The sequence below is a fragment of the Tamandua tetradactyla genome, chromosome 7 (genome assembly GCF_023851605.1).
Source record: "Tamandua tetradactyla isolate mTamTet1 chromosome 7, mTamTet1.pri, whole genome shotgun sequence".
Lineage (NCBI taxonomy): Eukaryota > Metazoa > Chordata > Mammalia > Pilosa > Myrmecophagidae > Tamandua > Tamandua tetradactyla.
Window position 1 is genome coordinate 153,005,003 of NC_135333.1, and position 21,499 is coordinate 153,026,501.

Consider the following 21,499-nt stretch of genomic DNA (forward strand, 5'->3'; position numbering starts at 1 on the left):
TAGAGAGAGTTTGGAGTCTTGGAAGTAGAGAGAGGTGTAAAATCTTCATTTTAACTCCCATATTATTTAGATTTTAAAATATCCATGCGTTATTTTAAAGAGTAAAATCTGTGCGTACATTTTATTAAAGGAATCTATGTTGTCATCCCAAGATGGCATTATATTTGGAAAACTGCTTGAGAGTATTTTAGTGTTTCTTCCCCTAAATTCAGCATAATTGATAACACTATTGTTTAGAATTTTGAAGTGTCTTTTTTTTCTTTGAAATAGTCATTCTAGGTACTCTGATTTCTTCTCAAGATTACTAAAAGTTTTTGAAAAAAAGTTAATTTTGAAGACTCAGAGGAGTCTATTTTATTTAAGATTTTGTAAATCCTCTTCTGAATTAGTTATTTCTGAATCTCCAAATTGAAGCAGTTTTATCCATACCACTTTGGATTTGTCAGTGTCCCACCCTGACTTTGTTTAGGATCACAATAAGCCATACAAAATGAACTGTAGATTATGAAAAGGAGCCAATCTGCAAAGGCTTTAGAGTACTGTATAGTTTATATTAAAGTGTCATTGTTTGACATATGTCTACTATTTGTATTTAATAAACTTCATGTTTTCACATAGAGAAATATGCCATCAGTAAAAGTGTAGATGTTTCCATTTAAGAATAGATTCCTTAATCTCAAAACAGATTTTTTAGAAGAAGCCATTTTAGGATGAAAACTGTCATATACTACCAAATAAACGGTAAAGTCTCTGTAAGAATTGCGCAAAACTAGGTTACACTAAAGTTAGTCTCTGTTAAGTAAAAGCTCAATATAAAGTGAGTTCACAGTTCACCCACGTACAGTTGAGGATCATTTCAGGAAGACCTGGTGGGTGAAGGTGGGGTTGGGTGGTTGGAAATGCTCCATCCCACATTTCAAGCTGAAGAAGATTTGATCTTCTTCATTACCTGGTTTTCCTGCCCACTCTGTGCATTGCAACCCTGTTGAAATGGAAGGGAAAAAACTGTGGTGGAGGGGTATTCACAGAAGTTTTCATTGGCTAAACCTGTAGGTGGTCCATATTACTTCATCTCAATATTTCAGTGCGGTCACATGCCATATCCCAAATTAAATGGAGGGTAAGAAATCCAAACTAATTTCATTATTCTGTTAGATGCTAGATGGCTTGCTGACACCTTTTATACAATGATATGCTTAAGAAACGTAATATGACGTGCATGTGATTATTAGAATAAGTGTTATATATTTTACTATATACATAAGTATAATTATGATTATAAATACTGGCTTTCGTTTTTGAATGCCTTTAAAAAAAATAATCTCTAAAACTCCTTAAGGGAACTGATTATATTCCTCCTTTTCTACCATAACACCACTCTATTTCCAGGCACAGCATATATTTTGGAACAATTGGAGTTTCACATTCTTTCAAAATAATGATAATGTAACATTCACCTCACTTTATTCTAGGCTCTTGGAATTCACAGTGAACAAAGCAGACAAAATCCCAGAGGCAATTGAAAAGATAAATAAGGAAATCAGAAAGTTAGAAATAAATTCCCTAGTTAAAAAAATATCACACAAGCTGCAGAAGGAGGCAAATTGTCGATTTTAAATGTATTTGAGTAAAGATTTGAAGTAAGAGCAAAAGAGAGACAGAGAGACAGGGAGAGTGAACATGAGAGGGAGGGGGAAAGAACTGTGAGGCTAGCGGGGAAAGAAGTCAATATCAGATGGTACAGCCAGTGCCAATATCCTAAGGCAGGTAGGGAGGCCTGTGCAACTGCAGTGAGGGAGGGGGTAGAGGAGGATTCAAGGGAGGTGAGGTCCAGGCCTTTGTTTTTTTTAAGTTTCTGTGACACATTTATTGAGCTATAATTCACATACCATAAAAGTGACCCATTTAATGTACAATACAATGGTTTTTAGTAGAATCACAGAGTCGTGCAATGATCACCACTATCCATTTTAGTGCATTTTTGTCCCCCCAAAATGAAACCTGTACGCTTTAGCTATCATTTCCAATCTCCCTATCACTCCCCATCCTAGACAGCCACACATTTATTTTCTATTTTTATAGGTTTGATCCTCAGTTCTCTTAGGGCTACTGTAAAGACTTGGGCTTTTGTTATGAGTTAGTCAGTAAACCGTTTGTGGGTTTTGAGCCATGAAGTGACATGATTGACCTAACTATTTAAACAGAATCCTTTCATATTGTGTGTTGAGAAAAAATGGAAGAATGGAAAAGGACTAGCAAGGAGATTAGCTAGGAGGCCATGGAAATAATCCATCCAGCATTGGTCTGCCTTGGATTAGGTTAATAGTGGTAGAGATGGGGATTGGATATGCTTTGTGTTTAATGAAAAAGTAATTTATCAGATGAGCTGAGAGAAGGTGGGCTCTTGCCACGTTCTGGATGCATCTGCCTCGTTTCTTCAAAGAATATTCTTAAAATGTCCTTTCCTCTTAACACCTTACCTCTGGTACAATGTGCCTGCTAAAATTGAAACTTGAAAACAAGAGTTCAGGAAAGTTTTCTTCCAAGCAGAAACCAGTTTACATCTCCTCTGTTCAGAACCTGCAGGTTTGGATCTAGATGGGCAAAGATGTCATGTCTACTTATGAGGGTTTTGTTTGTTTATTTCACTAAAAAAACAAAAAATCATATGGTAGCATGATGGTTAACTTTGCGTGTCAACTTGGCTAGGTTATGGAATCCAGTCATTTGGTCAAACATTGTCTGAGTTGTTACTATGGAGGTGTTTCATAGATGGGATTACACCTGCAAATGGCTGACCTTAAATAAAGGAGATTACCCTCCCTAATCTGGGTGGGGCTCATCAATCAGTGGGAGGATTTAAGAGTGAGAATGAAGGTTCAGAGATCAGATGAAATTCTGCCTCATAGCTTACAGCCTCCACTCCACTTGATTTTCCAGCTCAGGGAAATTTTTTGGTTAACATTTTTTATTATGAAATATAACATATATACAAAAAAGCAATACATTTCAAAGCACATTTTAACAATTAGCTATAGAACAGATTTCAAAATTTGGTATGGGTTACAGTTTCGCAATTTCAGGTTTTTTCCTTCTAGCTGTTCCAAGACAGTGGAAGCTAAAAAGAAACATCAGTGTAATGATTCAATAGTAATACTCATTTATTACATCCTAACTTCTCTGCTATAACTCCTCCTTCTCTTTGATCCTTCTCCCAATCTGTAGGTATTTGGGTTATACTCATTTTAATTTTTTTCATCTTGAAAAGAGATGCCAATAATATAGGGGAGGGGCTTGGAACTGGTTGATGTTCTTGGAGAGAAAGACACCTCTGGATTTCAAGACTTATCTGGCCTAGGAACCATCTGAAGGTTTTAGGTTTCTGAAAAGTAAACTTAGTTCATGCAACATTTTCAGGATCTCCGAGAGAGTCCTGGATGTTCTTTAGGGTGAACAGAAATGATGTTGATGGGGGTTTGGCAAAGTGTGGCAATTAGCAATATCTAGCAGAAGCTTGTATACGAGTAGCCTCCAGAATAGCCTCTTGACACTGTTTGAACTCTCTTAGCCACTAACACCTTATTTTGTTATATTCCTTTTCCCCCAGCCCAAGGAATCTGAACTTAGAATTCAGCATTATTCTTACCAGAATTCCCAGCCTTTTATCTGCCCTACAAATTCAGACTGCCAGCCCCCACAACTTACATAAGCCAATTTCATATAACAAATTTGTTAGTATGTATACACAAACATGTATGTTTGCTTATATATATGTGTGTGTGTGTGCGTGCATGTGTGTATATATATTCATATATCTCATTGGTCCTGTTTCTCTGGAGAATGCTAACTAATACAGATTGGTGGCTATTTATTATTATTATTATATTATCATTATCTCCATCATAAAGATGAAGAAATTCCAACTTATGAAGAGGGTGTATCTTGCCTATTTAAAGATAAACAAATGGAATCAGAATATTTGCACAGGTTATATGATCATAGCTGCAGCATTCTTAACAGCCATACAAACTGATAAAAAAGGTAAAGTATGGTGTCACATATCTGTATGTCAGCAAGACACAAAATTTTTCCATTGTGATCCTGCTTCCCATTTAACACAGAGATATAAAATATTTCTTGTTAAATAAAATGACAGGAAAATAAAAGTAAGTTAAAAAGTTGCCCTGATTTTCTCAGTGTGCTAGTTTGAAAGTGTTGTGTATCCTAAAAAAGCCATGTCCTTTAAATTAATCGTGATTCAATATTGTGGGGGAAATTTCTTTGATTAGATTATTTCCATAGAGATGTGGCATGCCCAGTTGTGGGTGTAGCCTTTGATTAGATGGAGATGTGACTCCAGCCATTCAAGGTAGGTCTTGATTAGTTTACTAGAGACCTTTAAAACGGGAAACATTTTGAAGAAACTTCAAATGTGGACACTTGGAGAACAGTTGCTTCAGAACTTGGGAGATGCTTGGAGGGCTGACAGAGAGAGCAGATGCCTGGACATAGGCAGAACCCAGCAGATGTTACCTTGTGCCTTCCCATGAGATGCTAAGCAAGCCAGAGCCCAGAGTTGTGTCCTAGAGGAGCTCAGTGGAGGCCCACAGAGGCTTAGTGAGGAAAGCACTGGCATCAGAAGCTGGAAAAAACAGGAACCAGGAACATGGAGCAGCAGACACTAGCCGCATGCCTTCCCAGATGATAGAGGTTTTCGGGATGGCATAAGCCTTTATTGATTAAGGCACTATTCTGGTGCCTTAATTTGGACATTTTCATGACCTTAGAATTGTAAACTTGTAACTATTAAATTCCTTTTTTAAAAGCTGTTCTGTTTTTGGTATATTGCATTCCAGAAGCTTTAGCAAACTAATACACTCAGTAAGAAGAATTGGTGTTTTATAATCTTATAAAGGTCTTTGGGATTGTAGAGATAAGTTAGAATGAAATTTTAAAATTGATATCCTGGTTTTAATATTAACTGTTTATTATCTGAAATTTTTATTGCTTGAAATGTTATGATATTTCTGGAAAATACCTTTGAGGATTATTATTTTAATTTAGCTACTTAGGAAAAACATAATTTTTCACTTTATTAGGAAAATATTCATTACAATGGAATTTTTATTAACATCAAGGAATGCTTATAGTATTAAAGTTGGGTTACCTAATATTTTCACATATTAACTAGTTAAAGTCTTTTATAAACACTATTTCATTAAATTTATTTTAAGAGAAAAATGAAAAATGCACACACACAAGGAAGATGATACAACTAGCTCAAGTTATTTGTTGTGCTCTAGTTTTTACATTTGCATTTTGGAATGAGACTTTTGAAGATTTTGATTCTTTTATTGTGATTTCAAAAATCCACTTAATTTTCATAATGCATATTCCTGAACCCAGAATATTAAAGTGTGCCAATTTTTCTTCCATCGTTGCTCCAGAGCTACCCTCCACCTCTTTCCACTCTGATCTCTAACCAGAAGCTAATCTTTATAAACGACAACATTGGAATCTGGGTGTTCCGCCTTCAGTCTGGCTTTTGTCAACACGGAGCCAGATCAGACGATCTGGGAGACAGGATAAGAGCGTCAGGTATAGTCAATCCTCATTATTCATGGGTTCTCCATCTGAAAATTCACCTACTCAATAAAATGTATTTGTAAACCACTAGTCAATGCTCTTTCTACTTTCTAGATCATTTATGAGCCTGTGTAGACTAGTGAAAAATTTGGATTGCACAATGCACGCATTCCCAGCTGAGGGGGAATGAGGTCAGGCTCTGCCTTTTCGTTTTAGCTGTAAAGAAATGTCTTTTTCATGGTCTATTTAGTACCACATTTTTCTCATTTGTGCCTGTTTGTTGAGGACTTCATTTTTTTAAATGTCCCCCAAGGGCACTGTGACAGTGGCTCGGTGGCAGAATTCTAGCCTGCCATGCCGGAGACCCAGGTTTGATTCCTGGTATCTGCCCATGCAAAAAAATAAAGGCCCCCAAGCATAAAGTTGAAATGTTACTTTGAGTTTCTAAACATGAGAAGGCTGTTAGGCACCTTACAGAGAAGATAGTTGTTAAACAAGCTTTGCTCACACATAAATTATAGTGCTGTTGGCTATAGTTCATATATTAGTTAACAATATGCATTGATAAGGTATCTTCAAATAGAAGACACGTGAATGCAGGTCATGTATTGACTGGTTTACAAGAATGTTTTGACCAAAGACTCTCAAGAACCCAAACCTCTATTTCCCCTAGGAACAATGGTTGAGTAATTGCTAATTGAGTGTTTGCAATGATTTTGTAGACTCTACCACAAATAAGGAGATTTGATTGCATTTGTTTTCTGGTTCCATTGAGGTCACCAAGAGTGACTATTTCCCCCAAGATAAGATCACTGCTAGTCACTGGTGAGTCAAGTTCTACATTGATCTCTCTTCCTCTTGGTTTCATTTACATCTCCCTGCTCTTGTCCTTTGGGCCTAGGAGTGATGACAAGACCTACTGCCACTAGCTCCATATCTACTATCGATTTTGTTTCCTCCATACTGCATTGACACCTATGTAATTAATCACTTATCTATAAACCTTCTTTTAATTAACTTACTGTAAGAATGTCATCTTTTTCATGTTGGTATCCCGATTGACTAAAAAAAAAGCAAAGCTCAAAGAAGATTTCATAATCTAAAAGCTTTCTATTAATATTTGGAAACTGAAAGATATAACCAAGGTTGATTACCCCCAGAATATTGGGAAATTGAGGATATTAATTTAATGCATTCCATGAATCATCTCATCCAAAATTTTTTTAAATAATTATTATGGTAAAGTTTATGAATAAGAAACATGGGTGTAGTTACAAAGATATACTTTTGTTAAGAAATAGACTTATTATTTTCCCATATTTTGCAGACAGAAAAGTATGGAACAACAGATGTTGGAATTATTAAGAGTATTTTTACAGTGTCAAGATTTTAGCCTTTTATTTGCTTTTGGCTACAGGCCAGGAGCTCAGATTTTATCAGATCCCTGTCTGAACTAACTTAAGCAGAACTTACTTGCTTTGGTTCACAAAGATTGTGTTGGAACTTTTCTGTGTGTGTGTGTGTGGATTCATTTTTCTATCTATTAGTTTTACTTAGAATCTGAGTTTGCTCCCAAGCTGATTTTCAGAAATTATCTCCAGGACCTTAGAAATTTTAAGCATTTATCAGTAATACAAGAATAATTAACATAACAGGGAAAAGAGACTTGATTCATATAAGAGCTTCTCGTATGGATTCTATTTATTACTACTGGTTTATGACAAACACATCATATATAAATATGAATAGAATTGGCCATATTCAAAAGTAGCTAAAAATATCGTGTGTTCGGGGAACTCATACCAACAATTTACACTGGTCATGTTAACCTCAATATCACATCCCTGAAAAACTCATATATTGGTCTTTAAGAGAGATTGTAGACATTTGTCTTTTAAAAACTTTTTATGGTGAATTTTTTCAGATACATTTTCTTATTATCAATTTGTTTCTTTTACCTATGAATTATATAAGCATCAATGATCACTTAGTATTATTTCAATTATAACTTGAAAAGCATTGTTAAGCACACATCAAAGTTTATATTTAGTTTACCCACATCGTAATCATTTTGATTGGCTAAACATTGCGTTTTCCATTTCAGTCCTTTCAGGGATTAACCAAGGCCAAAATCTACCTAACTAGTTGTGCTGTTGTCTTGGTCTGGTTCCATTCTGAGACATGTACTGGGGATGGACCTCTCCATAGATTCTGAAGTGTTGTGGGTGATTCTTTTCTGAACTCCCACCATACTCAGGCTTCAGGGTTTGGTTTTTGGACCGGGTTCTTGCGGTTCATCAAAAAGTACATTTTTATACTCCAGAGATGTACAGGCACACCTAGATGATGGCAGGCTTAAACCTTTTCCTATCATGATGGATTTGTGTTTCCTTGTCATTTTTTATTTCAGGTGAATAGTCCCAGCTGGCCTCCATGTAATAGAGGCAATAAAACTATATTTAGGGCTATGTTTCAAAACCATACTTTAAGAATTATAACTATATTGTATTAGTTAGGGTTCTCTAGAGAAACAGAATCAACAGGGAACACTTGCAAATATAAAATTTATAAAAGTGTCTCACGTGACCGTAGGAACGCAGAGTCCAAAATCCACAGGGCAGGCTGCGAAGCTGATGACTCCAATGGATGGCCTGGATGAACTCCACAGGAGAGGCTCGCCAGCCAAAGCAGGAATGCAACTTATCTCCTCTGAGTCCTCCTTAAAAGGCTTCCCATGGGCGGGCCGCGGTGGCTCAGCGGGCAAAGTGCTTGCCTGCTATGCCGGAGGACCTCGGTTCGATTCCCGGCCCCAGCCCATGTAACAAAAACGGAGAAACAGAATACAATAAAACAAGAAAATGTTTAAAGATGTTTCCCTTTCTTCCTTCCTTCCTTCCTTCTATCCTTCCTTCCTTCTCTCTGTCTTTCCTTTAAAAAAAAAAAAAAAAAAAAAAAAAAAAGGCTTCCCATGATTGCATTTAGCATCACTAATTGCAGAAGACACTCCCCTTTGGCTGATCACAAATGGAATCAGCTGTGGATGTAGCTAACGTGATCATAACCTAATCCTATGAAATGTCCTCATTGCAACAGACAGGCCAGTGCTTACCCAATCAGACGAACAGGTACCACAACATGGCCAAGTTGACACCTGTCCCTAACCATGACAGTCCACCCCTTGTCAACTTGGCACCTATACCTTAGATTTCCAAATGAAAACAAAAATAAGCACACATTTTTTCTTTTACCTGACAATACTCAACTGCCCTGCATATAACTGGAAACACATTAAATCTCTCCAGAATAGGGTGCAAATCCTTGGACAACATTCATTCTTAAACTTGATATCTTACAACTTAAATAGTATAACACAAACAAAACAGCATTACAGTCCTCGTTTCTGTAACTGATCACGTGGTCGAAGTTCATATTTATCACTACCTTCTTCCACTACCCATTCCATGTTCCCTTTCCCCTCAGCAAGCACTTCAGCTGGCCGTGGTTCTTTGCCTGGTGGGGTGACCCAAACCTTCATTCCTGAAGTCTCAGAGCCATTAGTAGTCCTGCCTGGATTGTGTTGTTGCAGTTTTCCATTGATTTTAATCACAGGGCATGGTAGTACTAATAGACGCCCCAGGGGATCTCCTATATTCCAAGAAAACTCTTCTTTACCTCCATTATGTAGTTGCAGTCCTACTTCCTTCTGATAGTCAGGGTCAATTACCCCAGACAATAATGTAATTCCCTTCTTGGTGTGTTGATCCAGAGGCATAAATAGCCCAAAGTGGCCAGGTGGCAATCTTAACTTCCAGTTCAGTGGTATCACTGTTGTTTCTCCTGGAGAAAGCACACCCCGTTTTGGAACTAAAACCTGTAGACCAGCAGAACTCAGGGTAGCAGGGACAGGAAGCAAAAATTTTCCCAGTGGATCACTAGGAGTAATAGTGAGTGGCACCACACCCATTTCCACCCCTTGGTTCCTGGACCCATGGATCCTGGCTATGGGAGAAACAGCACCATACAGTGGACGCTGATTCAGAGCATACACAGCTTCCTGGAGAACATTACCCCAGCCTTTCAAGTTTTTGCCACCTAGTTGGCACCGTAATTGAGTTTTCAAAAGGCCATTCCACCGTTCTATCAATCCAGCTGCTTCTGGATGATGGGGAACATGGTAAGACCAGAGAATTCCATGAGCATGTGCCCATTCCCGCACTTCATTTGCTGTGAAGTGTGTTCCTTGATCCGAAGCAATGCTATGTGGAATACCATGGCGATGGATAAGGCATTCTGTAAGCCCACGGATAGTAGTTTTGGCAGAAGCATTGCGTGCAGGGAAAGCAAACCCATATCCAGAGTATGTGTCTATTCCAGTTAGAACAAATCGCTGCCCCTTCCATGAAGGGAGTGGTCCAATGTAATCAACCTGCCACCATGTAGCTGGCTGGTCACCTCGGGGAATGGTGCCATATCGGGGGCTGAGTGTGGGTCTCTGCTGCTGGCAGATTGGGCACTCAGCAGTGGCTGTAGCCAGGTCAGCCTTGGTGAGTGGAAGTCCATGCTGCTGAGCCCATGCATAACCTCCATCCCTACCACCATGACCACTTTGTTCATGAGCCCATTGGGCAATAACAGGAGTTGCTGGGGAAACAGGCTGACTGGTATCCATAGAACGGGTCATCTTATCCACTTGATTATTAAAATCTTCCTCTGCTGAAGTCACCCTCTGGTGTGCATTCACATGGGACACAAATATCTTCATGTTTTTAGCCCACTCAGAAAGGTCTATCCACATACTTCTTCCCCAGACCTCTTTGTCACCAATTTTCCAATTATGGTCTTTCCAAGTCCCTGACCATCCAGCCAAACCATTAGCAACAGCCCATGAGTCAGTATACAAACGCACCTCTGGCCAGTTTTCCTTCCAAGCAAAATGAACAACCAGGTGCACTGCTCGAAGTTCTGCCCACTGGGAGGATTTCCCCTCACCACTGTCCTTTAAAGACACCCCAGAAAGGGGTTGTAATGCTGCAGCTGTCCACTTTCGGGTGGTACCTGCATATCGTGCTGAACCATCTGTAAACCAGGCCCGAGTTTTCTCTTCCTCAGTCAATTCACTGTAAGGAACTCCCCAAGAGGCCATAGCTCTGGTCTGGGAAAGAGAAGGTAATGTGGCAGCAGGAGTGGAAACCATGGGCATCTGTGCCACTTCTTCATGTAACTTACTTGTGCCTTCAGGACCTGCTCTGGCTCTATCTCGTATATACCATTTCCACTTTACAATAGAGTGCTGCTGTGCACGCCCAACTTTATGGCTTGGTGGGTCAGACAACACCCAACTCATGATAGGCAACTCAGGTCTCATGGTAACTTGGTGGCCCATGGTTAAGCGTTCAGTCTCTACTAAGGTCCAGTAGCAGGCCAAAAGCTGTTTCTCAAAAGGAGAGTAGTTATCTGCAGCAGATGGTAAGGCTTTGCTCCAAAATCCTAAGGGTCTGCGTTGTGATTCTCCTATAGGGGCCTGCCAAAGGCTCCAGACAGCATCTCTATTTGCCACTGACACTTCCAGCACCATTGGATCTGCTGGATCATATGGCCCAAGTGGCAGAGCAGCTTGCACAGCAGCCTGGACCTGTCGCAGAGCCTCCTCTTGTTCAGGTCCCCACTCAAAATTGGCAGCTTTTCTGGTCACTCGATAAATGGGCCGGAGTAGCACACCCAAATGAGGAATATGTTGTCGCCAAAATCCAAAAAGACCAACTAGGCGTTGTGCCTCTTTTTTGGTTGTGGGAGGGGCCAGATGCAGCAATTTATCCTTCACCTTAGAAGGGATATCTCGACAAGCCCCACACCACTGGACACCTAGAAATTTTACTGAGGTGGAAGGCCCCTGTATTTTTGTTGTATTTATCTCCCATCCTCTGACACGCAAATGCCTTACCAGTAAATCTAGAGTAGTTGCTACTTCTTGTTCACTAGGTCCAATCAACATGATATCATCAATATAATGGACCAGTGTGATGTCTTGTGGGAGGCAGAAACGATCAAGGTCTCTGCGAACAAGATTATGACATAGGGCTGGAGAGTTGATATACCCCTGAGGTAGGACAGTGAAAGTATATTGCTGACCTTGCCAGCTGAAAGCAAACTGTTTCTGGTGGTCCTTACTAATAGCTATTGAGAAAAAAGCATTTGCCAGATCAATAGCTGCATACCAGGTACCAGGGGATGTATTGATTTGCTCAAGCAATGATACTACATCTGGAACAGCAGCTGCAATTGGAGTTACCACCTGGTTGAGTTTACGATAATCCACTGTCATTCTCCAAGACCCATCTGTTTTCTGCACAGGCCAAATAGGAGAGTTGAACGGGGATGTGGTGGGAATCACCACCCCTGCATCTTTCAAGTCCTTAAGAGTGGCAGTAATCTCTGCAATCCCTCCAGGAATACGGTATTGCTTTTGATTTACTATTTTGCTTGGTAGGGGCAGTTCTAGTGGCTTCCACTTGGCCTTTCCCACCATAATAGCCCTCACTGCACGAGTTAGAGAACCAACGTGGGGATTCTGCCAGTTGCTCAGTATGTCTATACCAATTATACATTCCGGAACTGGGGAAATAACTACAGGATGGGTCCGGGGGCCCACTGGACCCACTGTGAGACGGACCTGAGCTAAAACTCCATTGATCACCTGGCCTCCATAAGCCCCCACTCTGACTGGTGGTCCAGAGTGACGTTTTGGGTCCCCTGGAATTAATGTCACTTCTGAACCAGTGTCTAATAATCCCCGAAATATCTGATCATTTCCTTTTCCCCAATGCACAGTTACCCTGGTAAAAGGCCGTCGGTCTCCTTGAGGAAGACTTAGAGGAAGGTCAACAGTATAAATTTGTGGCAGTGTAACAGGTTTCTTCCCCATAGGGACCTGGCCTCCCCTTCATTCAAGGGGCTCAGGGTCTGTAAACTGTTTCAAGTCTGGAAATTGATTAAGGGGCCGTGATTCTGTGTTTTTGTAATTCAGGTTAGACTTCTGTTCCCTTGACCTAGAACTCTTTTGTTTATACAGCTCCAACAAGAATTTAGTAGACTGCCCTTCTATTGTATTTCTAGGCACCCCATGATTTACTAGCCAATGCCACAAATCTCTGCGTGTCATATAATTTTTATGCCTCCTTTGAGTTTGTTGTCTATTATAATACCCACGTCTACCCTGTCTTTGGTGATTAAGTGCTGCCACCTGGCTTCTGCCAACTCGGGATCCTGTCATCCCCATTGTGTTTAAGGATTCCAGCTCAGTGACAGCAGTTCCTACAGTAATATCTGACCTACAGAGAATTGCAACCACAGAGCTCTTGAGGGATGATGGTGCTAGTCTCACAAACTTATTTCTCACTGTTCTGGTAAAAGGTGCATCTTCTGGACATTCCTGGGGTGTAAGAGCAGGCTTTGCATGATAAATCCACTCTAACATCCCAATCTCTCTAAGCCTCTGGATCCCCTCATCTACATTATACCAGGGCAGTTCTGGCATTTCAACCTCAGGTAATGTTGGCCACCTTTTGATCCATGTTTCAACCAACCACCCAAACAAGCTGTTAACACCTTTTCTAACTGCTCTAGCTATAACATTGAATGCAGAATCTCTGCTTAGTGGGCCCATATCAATAAATTCAGCCTGATCCAGCCTTATATTCCTCCCACCATTATCCCACACTCTTAAAATCCATTGCCACACATATTCCCCTGATTTCTGTCTATATAAATTGGAAAACTCACACAGTTCTTTTGGAGTATAACGTACCTCCTCATGTGTGATACTTTGTACCTCACCTTTAGGGGCCTGTTGGGACTTTAGTCTAGTTATAGGTCTAGAAGAAATGAGGGGTGGTGGGGGTGGGTCATGAAAAGAATTAGAAATATCTTCCAAGCCATTTGCTTCAGGGCTTTCATTTGCAGTTTCATCTGGTGAAACAGGATTAATAACTCTAGGGCTAATCCCTTCAGGAGGAGGTTGGGTGGCCAATTCCTCAAGGCAGGCTGAAGGTGGGGCGGCTATGTCCTCAGGGCAGACTATTACAGGGTTATCTAAAGAAGGCTCAGCATGGTCTAGGGTTTCAACCTCACCCCCAACATCATTATCAATCCATATGTCACCATCCCATTTTTCAGGGTCCCACTCCTTTCCAATCAATGCCCTCACTTTAACGGCAGACACCATGCAAGACTGAGATTTCAGTTTACGTTGTAAAGTTGCTACTCTAACAATAAGATTCTGAGTCTGATTTTCAGAGATCTCAAGTCTACGGCTACAGGAAATAAAATTTTCCTTGAGGATACTCATAGAAACCTCTACATCTTTCAGACGGCACTTAAGCTTCTTGTTTGAAGCCTTAAGCCCATCCCTTTCACCCTTTAATGCAGACAGTGTATCTAACAACAACCAACCAACATCTCTATAACTCTTATTTCTACAAAACTCTGTAAAGGTGTCAAGAACATTATCCCCCAGAGTCTGGCTTCGTACAAGCGAAGCATTAGGAGAATCGAATGATGATATTTTGACTATCTCCTTTGCCAACTCAGTCCATGGATTGGGAGTGTCATTCTGATTATGGGAATCAGAGTCCTTAGTGTCTCTGAGCCCAGTCAGAGTAGAAAACCATTCATAAAAACCCATTTTTAAGATTCTGTTCCTTAAGAACCACTCCTGGTACCAAGATGTATTAGTTAGGGTTCTCTAGAGAAACAGAATCAACAGGGAACACTTGCAAATATAAAATTTATAAAAGTGTCTCACGTGACCGTAGGAACGCAGAGTCCAAAATCCACAGGGCAGGCTGCGAAGCTGATGACTCCAATGGATGGCCTGGATGAACTCCACAGGAGAGGCTCGCCAGCCAAAGCAGGAATGCAACTTATCTCCTCTGAGTCCTCCTTAAAAGGCTTCCCATGATTGCATTTAGCATCACTAATTGCAGAAGACACTCCCCTTTGGCTGATCACAAATGGAATCAGCTGTGGATGTAGCTAACGTGATCATAACCTAATCCTATGAAATGTCCTCATTGCAACAGACAGGCCAGTGCTTACCCAATCAGACGAACAGGTACCACAACATGGCCAAGTTGACACCTGTCCCTAACCATGACATATATCTAAAACTATTTTTATCCAATGTTTTAGCTGTGTTTAGGTTTTTCTCTAAATTGTTGGCTTCCCATACTGTGAGAACTGTAAGTCTTACTGTATATTATTTAATATATTAAATAAATATTTCCTTCTATTTATTATTTGTATGAAAAGAATTATTTTATAAATAAAATTATGAGCAATATGTTTGTGAAAGTATACACAAATATATTTTAATAAAAAGAATTCACATTAGAAATATAATATTGACTATGAAGGATGTATTTACCTAAAGTACTTTTGAAGTAAATGGTTTAAAAATTAAGTTCATTATCATTTATCATTTAAAAAATTGGCTATTCAGTAAATTCTACATCTGGAGCAATTAACTGGTTTTCCATGAATTGAATTCTTGAAATTAAATATGGAATGAATTGACGAGATGAATTGTCATTCTGTTAGAAATGTTCTTTTGTCAAATAGGCCTGTATCCATCTGATAATCTCCAGAGAGAGGAATCTTCCTTTCATCTTGTAGCATGCAAGGTAAACAAGATGGAAGCTGATGGAAGATAGTCAAGATATTTTACTGTGCCTTATACTGACTTTTAGACAATCTTTTTGGTTTTAGCTATGCTTTCTCTCTGTCTTCTAAAAGTACATACGGTCATTAGCTATCCCACCTCCCTGGAGTTTGGGTTCTAGTTTCCTATTAGTTTTGTCCTACTGCTAAATCAGCTACCCCTGCTTTATCTGTAAGTTGTCTTTTTAAATCTTGTTCACAATCTTCCTTTGCTGTTACCTATTCTATCACTTTCTTTGCTAATAAGGGTCATTCCCTTTAAGAATTCCTTTTTCGGCCATTTAAGGGAGCAGAAATAAATGCTTATTTACTCCTCCAGATTTAACTGGATGTCTTTCCTTACCATTTTATCATAATAAATAATGCAATAATAAGCCTCCTTTTATTGGTATCGTTTTTATGCATAATAATAACTTTGTAAATATGTTGATAATCTAAGTACTAGTTTAAGCCTTTTGGTTAAATATGTTTTTTGTTCTTTGTTTTTTTTGCATGGGCAGGCACTGGAAATCAAACCGGGTCACCGACATAAATATGCTTTTTTTTTTTTTTTTTTTTTTTATAAATATGCTTTTAAAAATGTGTTTAGGCGATTACAACAAATATTTTACTTTCATACATAAATTTCATAATAGTAATAATTATATCTAAGTTAGTTAAGAAACTCTTGAAAATGTTTGTAGAGTACTGTATGTTTTAATACTTTAAATGTATATTTCCCTGGAAGGGAGACTTTCCTCAGATTCTCAAGGGAACCTGTAACAATACAACAACAAGTCGATGCATTGCACAAGTGGAAATTGTGATTAAAATTGCCAAATTCTTTGTGTTTTATCTGCTAAGACTTGGAACTGTTCAGGAATAATTACAGCGTACAAGAAAATTCCAAATTTTAATACACCCCGTAATACGTGTTGAAGTTTTATGAGTTTGATCATATCAAAATTCTATGTTTTTAATTCTTACTAACATTCAATTTAGTATAAATTTTTGATAAAATATGGACCAGATTAACAGGAATAAAATTATTATACATTGTACAAAATCTCTATGGATTACTATTTGTATTAAAAACTTACTTTTTACAGCTTGTCTTTGAAGACTTTCCTCTTTTCAGACTGATGTGGAATATTTTAAAATGTACTTCCACCAAATTCTACTCATTTACTCAAATTAGCTGAGAAAATATTGTTTGGTATTTTCAAGGCTTTTAGATGTTGTACTGGGTTAAAATTCTTAAATCACAGTATATATTGCTCTTCTTCAATTAGTCAATTAGATATGTGGTTAAAGGAAACAACTTCCTCTTATGTATAGTGACATAGAATATCTTCTTCATTTATTCATATGACTTAAGATTTCTGGTCTATTTTTACCACTAGTCTAAAACTCCATCAAAAGATTTAGTTATGGAATAAATGAAATTCTTTTCAGAATATATATATATACATGGTAAATCTTGATATTGAAATTAATATATTTGAAAAACCTGATCCAAAATAAGAGACATTTAATTTTATTTTTTAATACCTTTATAGTAGTGTAATGCTTTAGAGATAATATTGCTTAATCACATCAAGCATCAGTAATTTAGGTATCAAATAGAACATTGTTTTCAAGGCTGATTAATACAAATTTATTTATTATGGTTATTAAATGCAACATTTTAAGCGCTGTTATATAAAATTAATAAGATGATTTTAATAACTTCTCATTTAATAAAATCATATTGACAGAAACATGCAACTCTTTTATTTTGGTAGTAAAGGCAAATTAGCATGTTCCTTTCAGTTGGTTGTCCATCCTATTCTCCATTTCTAGTTGTGTAGTGATGAAATCTTTAATTCTATTTTTCCTAGTTTTTTTGCAGTTATTATTACCAAATGGAAGAACCTAATGCTCTCTTTCCTTAGATAAAATGAAATTCGCTATTACAATTAAAAATCATGGTCAAGTAAAGAAAAAGAGAAAATTCTCAAATCCTCACATTCTAAACAGAGGCAATAACCATAATAGCATATTTCTTCTGGTTTTTCTCTAGATTAATTTCATGTAATTAAGAATATACCTATGTAATTTCATGTCCATTTTGTTGTTATTTTTACTTAAAATATGTCATTTACATTTTCCTATGGAATTAGGATATTCTTTAAAATCTTTTTGTTGTTGTTTTGTTTGGTATATATATCTGTGTGTGTGTGTGTGTGTGTGTGTGTGTGTGTGTGTGTGTGTGTGTGTGAGTGATTGCAGTATAACCTATTTGGCAGATGTCATCATATTTGCTTAACCAAATTATTTTATTTTCCACATTTTCCCTAATATGAATGAGGATATAGTGAATACCTGTAATATGCCTGGTTTCCATTTACTATAGGCTCTCTGTCCTCAGTGTGAACCTATGACATAGTCACACCTATCTTCACTTTGTAGGAGAAGCTGAAGCTTTCCTAAATTCAGCAGTTTTGTAAGCATTGTATCTGAGATTAAAATCAGAGGTCATTTAAAACCATTACCTGGACTATTTTAGCATATAGTCTATTTTTACTGCTTATAGATATCTTTTGTCGACACTTCAGATTTGTTGGATTGATAGGTTGAAATTTCTAAAATGTTTCCAGGATAATTGTAAAAGTCTACATATCTATGACCTGTTTATAAGCATAGCATTAGGAACTCTCAGGAGCGGGGGGCGGGGGGATAAGGTAATTTCATAAGCAAGACAGTGAACATCTATTATTTTGGCCTATGCTGCTTTCATTTTCTCTTCTTGTGATAACAGTTTTTTTTTATCTCCTTTTAGAGAACCAAACATTCTGCAATTATCTACCCTTACATGGTGACTTAAAAGCATGTTGCCTTGCTTTCTCCCAAGCAAGGACTGAGGGCATGACCCAAGTCAAGGCAACAGGAACCTTTCTTCCTGGATTTTGAATTTTGAACAAAAAAAGTAACCACTGAAAACAAATGTTGGAAGGAGTCTAGTCAAATTGGCTTGGGTACCCTGAAATAACTGTCCTTATTTTCTGCTGCCTCAATTTTAGACACTTCTTAGACCTGTCTTTACTGAGATCTGACTCTTTGCTTTTCTCTTTTATTCTTTGTGTTCCATATTTGCTAAACAAATGCCTTTGCTTAACTTGGTTGGAGTGATTTTTGGTAGTATATGTTAAAGTTGCAGTTGAATTTTCTTTTTATTAAAGGTAAAATTGGATTTTTATATTCATTACATAATCATTCTTTCCAACACACTTCTTTTTTTCCAGTGATTTGTGCTGTCAATTTTATAATACATTATATTATGTTTAATAAGGTATGCCTTTTTTCCCCCCTTGATTTGTTTCCCCCAGGTAAATTTCTATTACCTGGGTAGTGCAAAAGATATCAAAGTCCTGATTTGAGCTTGAAATAGTAGTGTATGGCTACCGCCCCTGGGTATCTGGCAGAAACAAATGGGATCCCTCTCTGGAGGAAGATACTTTCAACCTTGGCCATGAATTAATTTCCCAAAACAATGGACAAAATATATTTAAAAATAACCAGGCTCATAAGGAAACAAAGACAAACACACAAAAACTGAAATCAGGAAAACCACAACTTGATTTGAGCTATTGTAATTATCATATGCAGATTTTAAGCATAAGCTTATTATGTTTGTTGAGATGAAGAAAAGACAAGCTAAAAAATCTACATAAACCATAAAACTATAAAACCACAGAAACTTTGGAAAATGAAATAGGTAGATGCACTAGGAATGAAAAACTCAATAACTACATGCAAAAATGCTGGAAAAAATATCTGTGGTAGAGTTCAGAAAGAAAAAGCTGAAGAGGTTACGACATAGGATAAGGGGCAAGAAGATTCACTGTGTATTTTATTGTACTTCTCTAGGAAGAGAAAGAGATAATTGAGCAGAGAAAATATGTGAAGTGATAATGATTGCAAATCTTTAAAATACAGTGAGAGAACCAACCTTCAGATTCAAGGAGACCAGCAAATCCCAGATAGAATTAAAGGAAATCTACAACTAGTTTGGTTATTGTAAAATATTATAAATTACGAAGAGAGCATTTTAAAAAGACCAGAGAAAAACAAGGAAAAAAGAAAATAAAAGATTACCTTTAAAGCAATGACAGATAGCTGATTTCCCAAGACAATAAAGGAAGTTATAGCACGGTGGAAAGATATCTTTAAAGTGTCAAGAAAATAGGGAGAAGGAAAGTGACTTTGTGTGGAATAGAGGTACTATGGTATAAGGAAGAATAGAACCAAAGAAATTATAAAATTGTGGCTAAATTCAAACTAACATACCTGAAGAACGATAGTATCTTTTGGGATTATGCCGCGTCCTCTTTTTCCTCCCCGGTTTGACACGGTCCCCTGGAAGGAAGGGCGGTAGGCAAGGCCTTCAACGCCCCAAAAGAGGACGAGGCATAAAATGGTGTAATAGAAAAATACTGAGATTAACGACACTAATTGTGCGTTTCTTGTTGCTGGTTGTGCTCCAAGCATTATATCAACACGAATCAGAAAGCAAAAGAATTGGAAAAAATGATACAAATTGTACAAATTGCAAAACCTTGTTAATGACTATTTGGAAAAAATTAGTTTGGGACGCCCCCATTAAGCAAGTCATGCTGCAGATACAGCAGGCAGAAGTGCTTTTAGAACAAGTCACAGAAAAGTACCCCATAGAAAGTAAACACTTACAATTAAAAAACCCTGCATTGAGCCATCCTGGAAATTTACTCCCCCACCACCGCACTGGTCCATTGCTATAAAACAATAAAAAATCTAAGTAAACAATGTAACCTTTTAATCAAAACAAGCTAACCTTTAACCAGATTAAAATAGGTCTTGACATATAGCCTCACCTGTAAAATAATAGAAAAGAAAGTCTAAACTCAGAAAACTACAAACACAATGTCTGCGGTTTAAGCCAATATCTTGCTGCTATTAAAATCTTGTGTAAGTGTTCCTAAGAAAATCAAAACGTGTACTTTCGCTTTGCTTCCCTGAACCTGTAACTTTACCTAAAACGTAAACCATGACACAACCATGATTCTGTAATAGCTGTTTCCTTGCCAAAAATAAGGGTATAAAATCAGTTAAGCAAAAATAAATCTAAGCAACTCTTCTCAGAGGAAAATTCTCTAAGCTGTCTCTTGGTGTTCTTCTCGCGCCGACGACCCTCCACACCTTCAAGCCCGTTCCCTCTGCTGCGGCTGGACCGCGGCAGGATTAAATAGCACATAATTAAAAAAAAATGTCAATGATATTTAAAAATTGAAAGCGTTTAAATTAAAGTATTCTATCTTGGAGAAGGGTAAGGATGCTCTTTAACTTCAGATATTAACAAGTTAAAGTTTGATGTAAGTATTAAAAGAAGATACGGTTTCAAGCTGGTAGAGAGGAAAATCTGAATGATAAAAATTAATTCATCCAAAGGAAAGTCAGAAAGAAGAAGGGGGCATAAAATTTGGCATAGCACGTATACATGCACATATATATTTCAATTAAATGCTCCAGTTTAAAGATAGATGTTCAGTCTAAATAAAAGAAACAAAATTCAAGTAATTACTTTTCACAGTGGTATATACAAGACATAAGGACAGAGAAAGTTCATCATAAAAATGCTAGCTAAAATAAAGCTGGCTATAATAGCAGATGAAATAGATGTCAAGTACTAATTTATTTCCAGACCTAGAGAGGGTACTTTTAATGATGAAATATTTTAATTCATCAGGAAGTCATTACAATTTTAGTGTTAACTAGTTAAAGTAATGGTTTGTAAGGTGTCTAACATGTGTCATTATTTCCTTTGAGTTTTTAAAATATCCAACTATGCCTTTGTAAATTTTCCACCGCCCCAAGGGACTGTGGGAGACACACTGGGAACTAGTTACTGTCAAGAACTTGTGAAAGACCTGAGATTTAACCCTACTTGTAAGCTAACCAGTTAGCCAGCCACAATTTCATAGGTGCTGATAGAAACACAAAACTCTTGGGTCAGAGACATATGATGGCTTATTTCTCACAGAAACAACCGTAATCAGGGTATCAGCCCCAGTTTCCACAGGACGACTCATGCAGTGGAGTTAATGGAGAGAAGCTCTGACCTTAGAAACCTGAACTTTCATCATTTGCTCTGAAGGAGCAGAAAATCTTTATTATACTAAATAGTAAACATGCTGGCCCTTAG